The sequence below is a fragment of the Boleophthalmus pectinirostris genome, unplaced genomic scaffold, assembly GCF_026225935.1.
Source record: "Boleophthalmus pectinirostris isolate CB_2022bp ecotype Guang Dong unplaced genomic scaffold, ASM2622593v1 HiC_scaffold_23, whole genome shotgun sequence".
NCBI classification, from domain to species: Eukaryota; Metazoa; Chordata; class Actinopteri; order Gobiiformes; family Gobiidae; genus Boleophthalmus; species Boleophthalmus pectinirostris.
Window position 1 is genome coordinate 9340229 of NW_026571207.1, and position 13722 is coordinate 9353950.

A 13722-nucleotide genomic window follows, 5' to 3' on the forward strand; every position below is an offset into this window, starting at 1 on the left:
GTTACAGTTAACTTCGTTACTTTAATCTTTAGGAAAAAAAAATAATAAAATAACATTGTGGGAGTATTGCACTACTGTATTATATCAAGCTACTGTGGTCCCTCAAACCCAATCATGTCACTTTACCCACATTGCCCATATGAATGTGGTGTGTGTGAGTGATGATGGCATTGATGATTGGCAGCCAGGGCAGCTATGGCTTCAGTAGTAGCTTAAGCCACTGAGTATGGAGCGAATGAAAAATGCACTGTAAAGCTCCTTAGGTGTCTTGAATGGTCCTGTATAAATCCAATGCATTATTATTAGTACTGCAGTGATAATCAGTGCTGGGAAAGTTATTTTAAAAAAGTAGTGTTTGCTTGTTACTCGTTACTTCTTTAAAAAAGTAATCCCTTACTTTACTTCTAAGGCTAAGGCTAAATACCAGCAGAAGACTGATATTTAGGGGAGGAGGGAGGAGGACTCATATCTGTTGGATTGTTTTACGAGATATTTCATGTTGCTGGACTTTTTTCTCCTCTAAAGCGATAGCACTACTGCGCAACATGTAAACAAACAGCACTGTGTCGACGTCATTGGCTGTGGCTCGGCTGGGTTGCGCAGGTGTGAGTGCGAGCCGTAGAACACAACACAATCGTGCCTGAGCATGGCGTGGTTCTAAAGACCTCGTGTGGGTGCGCCCTTACGTTCCTCAGTTTATCCAGCTCACAAGTAGAGTGAAGAGTTACATAAAGCTGATTAGCATTTTGGCAGAGTGAAGCGGGGCAATAGATCTGAAGAGGGTCTTATGTCCGGCCTCTCCAGCACATCTGATCAGCGTGTTGTCTCTAAGAAGGTAGCTTCAGAAGAACGCACGCACGCATGTTCCAAAAGAATATTCAACGGATCCACGGGTGGTGAAGATAATCAGTCAGTATCAAGGTACAGCTAATGCAAAACAAGCCATAGGGGTTTGCATGGTAGAGGCGCAGACTACAGGAGAGGGTTTTTGATAATTATGTGAGGGAGAAATACTACTGAATAGTTCATTTGGAATTCTTGGCTTCACTAAGCAGCGCAAAATGGTTCAGATTAGAACAGTAGAGTAACTTTTATGTAGCTCAATGCAAAAAATAAATAAATAAAATTAAATAAAATACAATAATAATAATAATAATAAATAATACATTTTAAATATCTTTTCAGGACACTCAAAGATGTTTTACAGGACACATATTAAAACAGTCAAAGCAAATAGTGCAGTAAAGTTAAAAAACGGTGAATCATATTGAGAAAACTTACATCAACATTAAACAAAGGCTATTTTAAACTAACTTTTTTCCACCGCAAACCAAAGAGTGTTCTGTGTTTAATGTGGGTGGGTTATTTAAAGCACCACAGTGTAACCTTTTACCCAAAAAATAGACTAACATGAAAGCTTTTTTTTGGGGATGTTTTTATTGAGCTAAAAACTGAAAATGACTTTGTTGGTCTCCATGGAAATAATGTTCCTTTGGCTATAATATAACATAATATGGGATAAAATATGTGTATATGTATGTATATAAAGTGTATAAGGCATGGAGAATGTCCAAAGTTGATCTTTTCTTTCTATTTCCATGGAAGTTGCACATAACATGTCTCAAGAAACACAATATTACTTTATACACTGAAACAGCAGAATACAGTTATGGAATACAGTTGGGATACGGACAGATATGATTTATTAAGTCTATTTTATAAACATAATGCGTAGGTAGTTGTTTAACAAAGAAACACGGTAAAGCACAGAAATACTAAAATTAAAATTATCACGTTAAACAAAACAAAAAAGCATATACATATTAGAATATCACGTGCAATATACTGTATCAATTATAACACGTATTGTCTTTGTGATAGTCGAAACTGTACTCGCCATGAATGCAAGACAGAATGATCTCTACAGTTTGGTCCATTATTTTATTATAATTTTGTACACCCAATAATAACAGACAGACAAATAATAGAACTGTATTCACATTCAGTAAGATCAGAGTCCTCTTTCTAAACTACTCAGAAGTTGGTTGTAACATATTTTGGTTTAAGTACAAAGGGCTCTCAGGGCTCGCTGGAAGGGTAAATTGACATCCCTATCTATGCGGGCACAAAGACAGTATGCAAATGGCCTGGCGTTTGCATCCAGAGTGAATATTGAACCTGTTCTGGCTGTGAGACAACGCTGCTAACAACCTTGGTGTTTATCACGGCAATAGCAAAGCAAGGTTAACTTTGTCAGAGGGGGATTGTCTTATTCTATTATTATTTTCAGACGCTTAGAAGTATTTGTACTTACGAGACCACAACAGTAAATAATCTTTATACATAAAAAAACAAGTCATATTTTTCTTGCATGGATTTGTATAAACACACTGCTACTGTTGAAAATGCTTTTAGGGCAATAGTGCCTCAGTGCTTGTAACATTTGCCTACTCACAGTTCGATTCCAGCCTAAACAAAGTGCATACTGTCATTGTCTCCTTGGGTAAGACACTTTCACTTTGACCTAGTAAATATCGTGTATAAGTGAGTGATGAGGGCGTGGTTGGGAGTTTATGGCAGTCCATGTCACGGCAGCTCTATATATAGCTTACCACTACAAAGATCTCATTACTTGTCCAATGAGGTTCATTTGGTGGTCCGATAATTTATCTTATTAGGTTCTTTTTTCAGACCAAGAGTTTGTTTTCATGCCTGACAGTTTTGACTGCTCACTTGTGGTCTTCACATCACACGATGTTGCTGTGACGAGTCCGTTCAGCTGATTTATACAGGTATTGGCGCTGTCTTCCTACTGGAGGAGGCAGGAGGACAGCGCCATCTGCAGTCCGACTTCCTCAGGACAGTATACCAGGTGTGTGGGAGTAAAAACACACGCACACGAGCAACAAAACACAAAGCAGAACAGGAACAACTCAAATCGGCCATCTCTGACCACTGTAAAAGAGAACCACATTATGGACTGGGACAGAGGAAACATCATCACTGGATTAAAGAGGCAATCAAAACACGTGCTCACAGGACTATAAACTGGGACGAGGGGGCTTTTTTACTTTCACACACCTGGGATACTGTCCTGAGGAAGTCGAACTGCAGATGGCGCTGTCTTCCTGCTTCCTCCGGTAGGAAGACAGCGCCAAAACCTGTTTAAATCAGCTGACCGGAGACCTCACAGCAACATCATGTGACGTGAAGACTTCTAGTGAGCAGTCGAAACTGTCAGGTATGAAAACAAACTCTTGGTCCGTAAAAAGAACCTAATAACATAGATCTCATTACTTGTTCATGAGTAAATTTCGGTTTTCCCCCACTGAGTATATTGTAAAAGCAGCACTATGCGACAAAATCAAAGTCGTTTCCTGATCATCCAGTCTCTCTTACATTCTATTTTAATGCAGAAGGATCTGGAATCAGAGCGTGTCAAACTGTAATACTTGGGACAGTCCAACCACAGCCTTTTGTAGCGCCTGTCTCTCAAATGCATTAGACATCTCTCAGAAATTCAGAACAAAATGCATAACTTCTTTTACCTGAAATAAATAAGAGTTTAGTGACTTGTTTTGTGTTGATTCTGCAGAAATCAGCGCCGTTTCTCAGTCCTCTGCCTTCCTTCCGCCACAAACAAATTATGCCTAATCCATTTGTCAACCATGCCCATCTTAAATCATAGAGTATTACCAAAGTATATGGTTTTGGCTACCCAGGTAAATAATTATATATTTTACCTACTGCACTTTGAGACAAAACGCTGCTAGAATGGACAGTGGTTTCATTTTGTATTCTGAAAAAAGCTGTTCAAAAGCCAAAAAAAAAAAAAAAAACACATGTGAATGGGTACTGGTGATGTTCCACAGTGTTTGTGAAAAGTTACAAACTAGTTAGATGTACTGCAGTTTGAAAGTTGTGTAAAAAACAAACGGATACGAAATTCAGAACCAGATCTTCTCACGCGTATGGCCTTTTAAAGCTGTGCCATGTACTCCTCTGTCCACTCCCATCTCTTTAAAAGGCTGTTTGCACACTTTTTCTTCGATTGCAAGACCTTGGATGCTTGTGATTAAGTCAAGTCAACACTGTAGAATATTAAGCGTGCCTCTGGAGGGGAGTCCGTCTGTTCCAAAGAGAGACCCCTCCTTCCCAAAGAATCTATGCAATCAATTTTTCATTAGTGCAAAAGTGTTTATCTGCCTTTAACATGCCCCGGACTTGGGCTGGGAGAGCTGGATGGGCGGGTGGGCGGTCGATCCATGCTACACGCTTGTTAATTAAAGTTTATTTAATTGAAGAAGAGCTGCAGCATTAATTAAGAGGAGTCGCCCACATGTTTGCCAAGGTGCGAAAACTCCACAAGTTGAGAGAAAATATAAATTTGACAGGTTTGTGGAAGCACTAAAGAGCACTACTAACATTGTTTTTTTCATGGTCTTTAGCAACTAATTGGCTAAGTGTGTTTTAGAGTTTCTCAACTCTGTTTCACTACACTTTTATTCTGTACAATTTTAAACTTTCTCAGAGCGTAATTACTATGATCGGAGGAGAAAATTTTAAGCTGTTATTTTAATGATAGAAGTTATTTCTTTCTTAAATGTCTTATATTACGACAAAGTGACTCTATTAGAATGATGCTGCCTGATAAAAAACATACCTGGAGTTGTTTTTTATTTCATTCACACATGTTTGAGTAACTCTTTATTATTAGTCTGTCCACGTCTCCAAAGCTCAAACTGTTCTGTCACACCTTATGATGTCACGCAGTGGAAGTTTTCAAGTTAACAGCTGCCCTTTATCTATTATTGGCAATTCCAGGGCTGAAATTATCCAAATGACTCTAGTGAAGGTGTTTTGACAAAAAAAAAAAAAAAGTACAGCACAGTATTTCCTCTTTTACCACATGACATCACAAGGTGGAACAGAGTGTTTACTGTTTGAGAAGAACTGTGTGTTAAACATGTGTGAATGAAGCAAAGCAAAACTCCAGGTGTGTTTTTGATGAGGAAACATTATAACATAGATCAAAAAATAAAGTAATATGGGTCCTTTAAAGTACCGGTATGTCTACTTACAAGTAATTGAATAAAACCAAGTAATAATGGCATTCAGATGTATTCAGTATTGTTGAGTCATCCTTAAGATATAATTAGTCAAATTAAGCAAAAAATAGCACAAATAGTTTATCCAAGAACAATACATTAGACCAGATCTGGGCATTGTACAGCTCCTGGCCATATACGACCCTTTGGTTGACTCTGACCGCCCTGTTTAAGATCATTTGGAATTACAAAATAAACATATTTTATAATTTTACTTCATGCATGGACTAAAGGTGCATTGTTTTTATTTTAGAGGCGTTGTTCTAAATTACATTTTTTGTAAGGCAGCCTCACTTTTTCATTGCTTAGTCATAACATAAACTCTTACCAGTCTTACCAGCTCGTCAAAACAATGATATTTACTGCTTTTTATAAACAAATACAATTCATATTATGCAGAATTGAGTTAAGTGTTCTGGCTCAGCCCTCCACAATATTCTCTGTTTCTCATGTGGCCCCATGGAAAAACTTATTGCTCACAACTGCATTAAACAATAAGTCTACAGTAGAAATGTACAGATTTGAAATGTTTCGTAACCATCGGTGAAGATGGATTGTCTTGAAAAGGAAAAAAGGGGCAGATAACATAAGATTACTCTTCTTTCTGCTCCTTTTCATTAATTTCTTGTGTGTTTGATGTTGTGACGCTGTTGATGTCTTTTTATACTTTATGAATGAAATAAATAAACAAATAAAAATAAAATAAAGTGCATGTAAAAGCATTGGTTACACTTCATAATAACTACAACTTAATTAGTCTTGATAAAGCATGAAGAAAGACTTAATTCATAATGAACACATAGTTTATTATTCAGAATTAGGCTTGATCCCTGTACAGGTATTTGGTCACAATTTGTCTTGCCCCAGAACAGATATACTTTATAAGCAGCTCTTGAGGTCAAGTAAGTGAGCTGTGCGCTGTCTGTGTCTAATTATAAAACGTTTTATTGTGCAATAGCCTACTCAGGAAGTGCGCAATAACATGCTAGTTGTTGTTAGCATCACAGTGGGCTGATAAACTCATCATGGTGAATAATTAGGATGTTCGGAGTGCATAAGGTAAATGAGGAATAACTTTGGACCACTACAAAACCAATAAAATATTCATGTTTTTAAGAGCGCAAAAATCAGCTCCAGCGCCTTTAAAAAGTCCCAAGCAGATCATCGATGATTTGGAATGACAGAATCTCATCCTCGATTCAAGTATGATTAATGACCAACCCCGATTGTAGTACGCTTTATTTTCATATATTGGTTAAGTGAACCGCGTGTCTCGCTTGTAACAATACCAATACCGTGGCGTTATTTGTTTCCTAAGTGAACACTGACTTATGTGTTTGCTCACCAGTCCAACAGGCCCCCGCTGTGGCGAAAGGTCAGCACATCGCTCATGTCTAGCGCAGCGTCCAATCCCCGTATGCCTCACTTTTCATTCACATTCAGAATGGAGCGCGTGCGAAGCTCTGCTGTTTTTAATTGTTTGACTTTGCATGCCCCTTGTGTTCTGTGAGTCTATTCAGAAAGTGGAGGCAGTGCATACATCAGCAGTGTGTCAGTCCGAGTGACAGGTGGGAGGGGCTACGTGTCCTACCTGTGCACTATAGAAAAAGAAAGATGGAAAGTCTCCTTTTTGTACCTGAATTAAATAGTTCAGAATTCAAATATTCTCCTTTAAGTTTGGATGGAAATGATAATTCTGAATTGAGGTTTACATGGAAAACACGTTAAATCACCTTTATTTAATTACGCTTAAGGCAGGGGTGTCAAACTCATTTTGGTCCGGGGGCCGTATTCAACCGACTTTGATCCAAAGGGGCCGGATCAGAAAACTCATGTCATATAAAGCCCAAAAATAACAATAAGTTCAAATATTTGTGCAGAGAAACACAAATTTATTACAGAAATCTTTTTTTAATTGATGAACTCTTTCTTTTACAAAATATTATAATATTATGAACAAACTGAAACTTTAAGAAAAATCCAATTTCAACACAATGTTTTAACATGAACTTGTATGTAAACAGGAATAAGTCAATTTTTGTTGTAAAATCCTGCACTCGGCTCCACTTTTCTCATGTTGGACATTTTTCTGATGAGGGTGTCACGGTCAACAGTCAAAACGATCGTCCTTTAAGAGCGTTTGGAAAGAGACAAGTCTTCATTTGTGCTGCTCTGGTGGGAGGGGCCACGTACAGAGACGCTGGAACGCTGCTCTGATAAACACCACAGAAAATTAACAAGATTTTAATAGAAAATATAATGAAAATATTTTAGTAGAAAATAAGCCGAGGGCCAGATTAAAGGTCTTGGAGGGCCGCATCTGGCCCCCCGGGCTGTATGTTTGACACCTGTGGCTTAAGGTCTGGGGGTCGGGAAGGCTTCTGATTGGACAGAGACACAAACCTATTTCTGTCTACCAGAAGAAAACACGCACTTCAGCTGCTACCGGCTTTTTTATTGTTACGCCATGGACACAAACATGATCAAAATCTTTTCAGTGGTTCCGATGATAATGAAGCAGCACCTCAAGAATTCTCTCATTATGCTTTACTTCTGTCGGCTAAGGAGGAGAAGGGAAGAGTATTGGAGAAGGGAGGAAGAAGACAATCTGCGTCAACGGCTGCTCTACCTCAGCCCACTCCCACATCCCGCTCGCAAATCCAAAGAGCAGTGGATGAAAGTCCGAAGCCAGGACTGGTGGAGCGACCCAACGAGCATACGCTGAATGACCGGGATTATTTTAAAGAATTTATCATTTTGATTTTATGTATTTATTTTGGGCAAGTAAAGATTTACATTCTTATACAATGGAACATATAACAAAGGTGAAATCACAATAGAAACGACCAAAAAAAAAAAAAAAAAAAAAAAAAAAAGTTTTTTGCCCAAAAAGGAGTGGGAAGAAGAAAATGTATTTAATCCCACCCCCACTTTTCATAATCTAAGGCAATGAGCTATCTCTTGTGTTTTTCAGACATTTTCAATTAAACTATATAAACTATTTACAGGTGCAGACAAAGTCACTGTTATAAAGAAGAATAAACGTTTACATGATCGAGGAATAAATTAATTCGTCTTTAAAATCGGAATAAACCACACACTTAATTCGGAATTAAGTTTAATTCTGAATAATCATTTTCATTAGGATTTATGTGTTTATGTTTACATGGCCTTTTTAAAGTAATTTTTAAAGTAATACATTTTTATTCAGAATTAAATGATTTTGATTCAGAATTAAAGCTCTCATGTAAATGTTGCAACTGTGGAACAATCCAGGTCAGACCAAAAACATCTCAATGAAAACTAGCTGGTGGTCTGACCCCACCCAAAAAACGTTGCATAGTGCAGCTTTCATAACTTAAATTCAGAATGTTAATCTATATTTTTGCTTTTATAAAATGTAATAACTCTACGGGAATCTAACTTTAAATTAGAGTGCATTCATTTTAATTTTTTTTTAAAACAACTATAACGTATATTGAAACAGGTCAAATAATCTACGTCAATCAAGTCAACAAATGTGTAATACCACAAAATAATTCATTTTTATCATTCAAAATTCAAGTCATTGTAAGTCATCATGTTTTTACAGTGTGCCAAGCAGCAGCAGAGCCGGCATACACAGAGGAGGATAAATGAAATGACCGTGGAGAGCTACAGCCTGTACTCGACAAACAGACATCTGCTGAACACATCAGCTGACATGACAGTCTCACCAGAGCCCATCCATCATGTGCACATTGTGTTCACATGAGAGCAGCGCTGCATACTTCTCGCACATCTGATCGCAACAGTCAATTTCGGATAAACATACATCTCTGTTTTATTCACATTAGATAAAAAAATATGATGTAGTTGTATTCAAACCGCAAAAGAAAATGTAAGACAATCTATCTAACTAGTTCGTAGCTTTCACAAACCCTTTCGGCAACGCTTAAGGCTCTTTCTTCTGGCTTTGCGATAAATACAATACTTTATTATTAGATGAAGACAGTGCACAGTGGTCTGATTTTGTCACAAGGTGCTGCTTTTAAAATATATTGTGTGGGGGAAAATATGAAATAGTGGCACAGTATACTTTTACTCTTTTATATCGCCTAACTGTATTCCATGATCTTTTTTATTACACAATGAATATTTTGAAAATGTAATTATAACTGCACTGTATTGCTTTTCTTCAGGGAGATGTCATTGCTTTGTCTGGAATGTTTCGCAGTATGACATTAAACTTTCCTATCTTCATGGAGACCAAACCAGACCAAGTTACAGGTCAGATCTGTGGAGAGGCAGCCCCACTCATGGTCAGAATGCTTGTTTTTCTTGCAATTTTTGAGCTATAAAAACACCTGTGATTGCATAAATGTAAGGTAGAGATGTTTAATGTCATACTGTGGAACATTCCAGGCAGAGCAGTGACATCTAAAAGAAACAAGCAGGTGACGGACCCTCAACCAGTGCAGCTTTAAGTAGTTCTTTACCTTTTTCGATGCCAAAACAGAACAATTTTTTTTTCCCAAATTGTGCTCCTCTACATCACATATTGAAATTTTAAAGACTTGGACGTGCTTTCTAATAATGTCTAATTGAGTGAACGCTCCCTTAGATTTCCTCCCGTCTTCTCCTTCACACTGGGTCTGGTTTCTCTGGATCCTGTTACTCTGCTCTGACAAAGTGAGCTGCACATGCAACCTGACCGGCACCACACCAGAGTCATCTCCCACAAGTACATATGAGATACACATGCCAGCGGTGTGCCAATCTCTCTAATACAACTGGATAACATGGATAATATCTAGAGTACTGCTGCATATAAATAGCGTACTCCAGTGTTGAAGAAAAGGCTGATAATTTGTTAAAGGGCCTGCATTATGTTATTTTCTGATCTATGTTATAATGTTTCCTAGGGGTGTAACAATAACCAAAATATCGTTATATCGTATCATCCAGGGTATCCCCAGGTCTGACTACCCCAAATTTAAGACTTTTTAAAGACCTTTTTAAGACCACTTAAATTAAAATTAAGACCAACATCACACCATTATGCAAGCAAAAAACACCACATTCAATTCTAACAATGACCATTACTCACTGCTTTAAATAGCAAAAAATACTTTTATTATAAAATCTCCTTCAGAACTCATTTATAGCAGTATGAATTGCTTGTAAAATGGCCAAAATCATTTATAACATTCTAATAAGACAAACTAAGTATTGTTTGTGCACTGCAGCACGGTTAAGTATACAAAAAAAAAAAAAAAAAGGCTAATGAAATTTAAGATCTTTGTGAAAAAAATAAGACTTGGACAACATAATTTAAGAATTTTTAAGGCCTTAATTTAGAAACATGAAATTTAAGACCTTTTTAAGACTTTAAAGACCCCACAGCTACCCTGTCATCAAAGTTCTCACAATAATATCAATGATCATCACAATATAATATGTCGAATTACAAGCCTCTTTGCTTAAATTAAGAGATATGGTGCAGCAATAGTTAAAAAAAAGACAGAGGGAACTACATAGACCATGATCCTTTGCTCCATTTCAATGCAGACAAGAAGAAATAACAGCTCTAAGCACTTTTAAGTCTTAGTTCTTTGGATGAAGTCTTGCCAAGGTATTTTAAGAGGAAAAAGTACCATATTGACAGTTGCTAGCCTCCACAAAATATCGCAATAAATATTGTACTGTGAGATGTCCATCATGAAAATATCATACTGAAAGATTTGGATATTGTTACATCCCTAATCGTGAGCCTCCCCACCATATCGTGAGCTTTCCCACGATATCGCAATAAATATTGGGCCATGAGGTTCATACTGTGACGATATCGTATCGTGAGACTTAGATATCTAATGTTCCCTAATCACAAACGTACTTGGGGTTGTGTTTTGTTTCATTCACACATTAATTACACACACTAATCCTGCATATTTAGGTTGTGTCCTTCTCTCAAATGGAAAACACTGTTCCAGCTTGTGATGCCATGTCGTAATACAGTTAATAAATGCTCCACTTTAAACTACTTTCACCTTCATCATTTGGATAATTTCAGCCCTGGAATTGCCAAGTGGAGTTAACCTGACTGACTGAGATTCAGGAGCTGGACCACGCCTCAGCCTTCTTACAGCCAACCACAGCCTATATCAACCTTTAATTACCCAGAAGCCCTATTTATATGGCCATCTTGACATCACCGCCTGTGTCAGTTCTCTCGTCCAGTTGTGGTGCGGTTCTTGTTAGTGAATCCATGTTAAACTAAAGGTAAAATGTAGTAGTTAACTTGAAAACTACAGCTTCAAGGCATCACAAGGTGGAATATGTTAATAGATGCAGCATTACTCAAACATATGTGAAAGCAGCAAAACACAACTCCAGGTCTATTTTTGAGGAGGTAACAAAATCATAACATGGCTTAAATCTTATTTTTGTGAAATATAGGACCTTTAAGTGAAGCTACTTATTACAGAAGACTCCAAATGTGAACCCTTAAAGGTGCACTATGTAACATTTCTGATGGAGGGTGGTGTCACTTGCTTGTCTTTGTGGAGACAAGTTTAATGCCACACAGTGTAACACCCCACACAAAGCAGATGGTCACGTCTGTAGAGAGGCAAGCCCACTCACGTTACACATGTATTTCAAGATATACGGTAGGGTTTAATGCTATACTGTGGGGCATTTCAGGCAAACCAATAACATCTTTATGGAAACAGGCAGATGGCAGAGAAGTAACAATGTACCTTTCACCACTGACCAAGGTGTTTCATTTTTTTGGTCCAGTTAACCCAGTTCTTCTCACATAATGGGGCATGTGACCTTGGAGAATATGCATTTTTTTTGTCGTACTAGAATAAAGTGTAATAGCACATCCACTACAGTAGTTGGCAATGATGTTCTCATTGTCAGAGTGTGCGCAGGGAGTATTTGTGCGTATACTCAGTGCAAAGAAGCTCAACACTATCGCGCTCACTGTATGCACTCGGCTTCACTGTGAAACAAGGAAATACCTGTGTCTGAAAATGTTGGCAGCAGACAGCATGAAGCCAAATAAATGACAGCGTCGCTTAAAGACATTACACCCTGATCACGCTGATAAGCCGCTTCAGTTTTTTCAGCAAAAACGTGCCGAATATTGCCAACAATCATCCCGCTTTGTGAATGCTACTTCAGTAAACCAGCAAGCACTGTTAGGATCATATAAGGTGGCATAACAAACAGCAGAGGAGCTGATACTGCTGCAGCATTAGACATGGTGTCTGTCATGCTGGATGACACGAGTGCCCCAAACTATAACACGGACATCATCTTTAAAGACAAGGAGGACACGGGAGTGGACCGCCTCATGACGCAGGTGAGCACAACGCGGAATATGGACGGACACATGCTGCGTTTGTCCCAGGAGTCACTTTGGAGACGCGACTAAAACGTCTGCAGGCTACTGACGGCGAGGGTGCGATTTGTCCACGTTTGGTAGTGGTTCTGTGGAGTGGAGGGGCGCAAAATGTGGGGGGCTTGACAGGAAATAATTGAGAAGCACTGACTTAACCTATGAAAATCACATATTCTAAAGCAGGGGTGTCCAAACTTTTTTCATCAAGGGCCACATATCTAAACACAGACCAAGCAGAGGGCTGATTGAGGGCCATAAACTGATGCTCAGTACAGTGAATAATTGAAATATGTGCATGTTTAACACATTAGAATGAGCTATCAGTCTTTATTCATGCTAAGATCCTTAAAACCACACACTAAGTATTAAATATTTGCTTTATCTAGGTAGATTTTCAAAAACTTGCAGTAAAAAAAGATTTTTTAATTGATGCAGTTAATTTGGGCCAATTCACCTGGAAGCTTGAGGGCCAAGAAAAATTTGTCTGAGGGCCACATTTGGCCCCCGGGCCATAGTTTGGACACGCCTGTTCTAAAGCAATTTCTTAAAATAAGGATTCCTGTTGATGTATTAGGAAAAAACGTGATTATATTTGCATTTGCCAAAATGATTAGCATTTAATCCTTAATCCCCACACGCCCTGAACATTCTGATCTTATGATTCTACAAACGTACCTTTTTGACCTGACAAGAAACAAGTGACGATAATCGAACTATAATCACACACGTATAACCGTAGTCATAGTACGCTTTGTAAATGTATTGACTTTCAGACCAGTATTTAATTAGGCATTTTGGTGTTGCTGAAAAACAGTCCCTGAGAAGCTTAGGGGAAATAAAAGTGCTGACGGAAGCGGCGCATAACTCAGGGATGAAAAAGTGCTGTCAGTTTGTATCTATTCATCATGGCAGGAGTAACTTCAGATTATGAATCAGGGCGACTCAAGATGAATCCATTTGTTTGCTTCACGTGGGGGAGGATGAGAAATGTCTGAGCCCTAAAGAGAAACTCACTGTAAAACGTGACAGGATTAATAAAAAGCTCCATGATGTGGACTCAGGAAATGACTACACAGCAGCATGACTGATTTGTTTGTTTTTTTAAATAAAGTCAATAGAGATTTTTTTTTTAACCATGCAAAAAAATTGCCAAGGGGAATAAAATAAGTGAACATTTTGAAAAGCACAGAAGAGAACAGCTAAAAGATATATTGTTAAGCTGAT

General features: G+C 38.1%; 1 protein-coding gene across 1 annotated transcript in view; it reads right to left on the reverse strand.

Annotated features, from left to right (window-relative positions):
* The window catches only part of si:dkey-237h12.3 (teneurin-3), a 338669-nt gene that overhangs the window by 133431 nt on the left and 191516 nt on the right, over nt 1–13722 (reverse strand).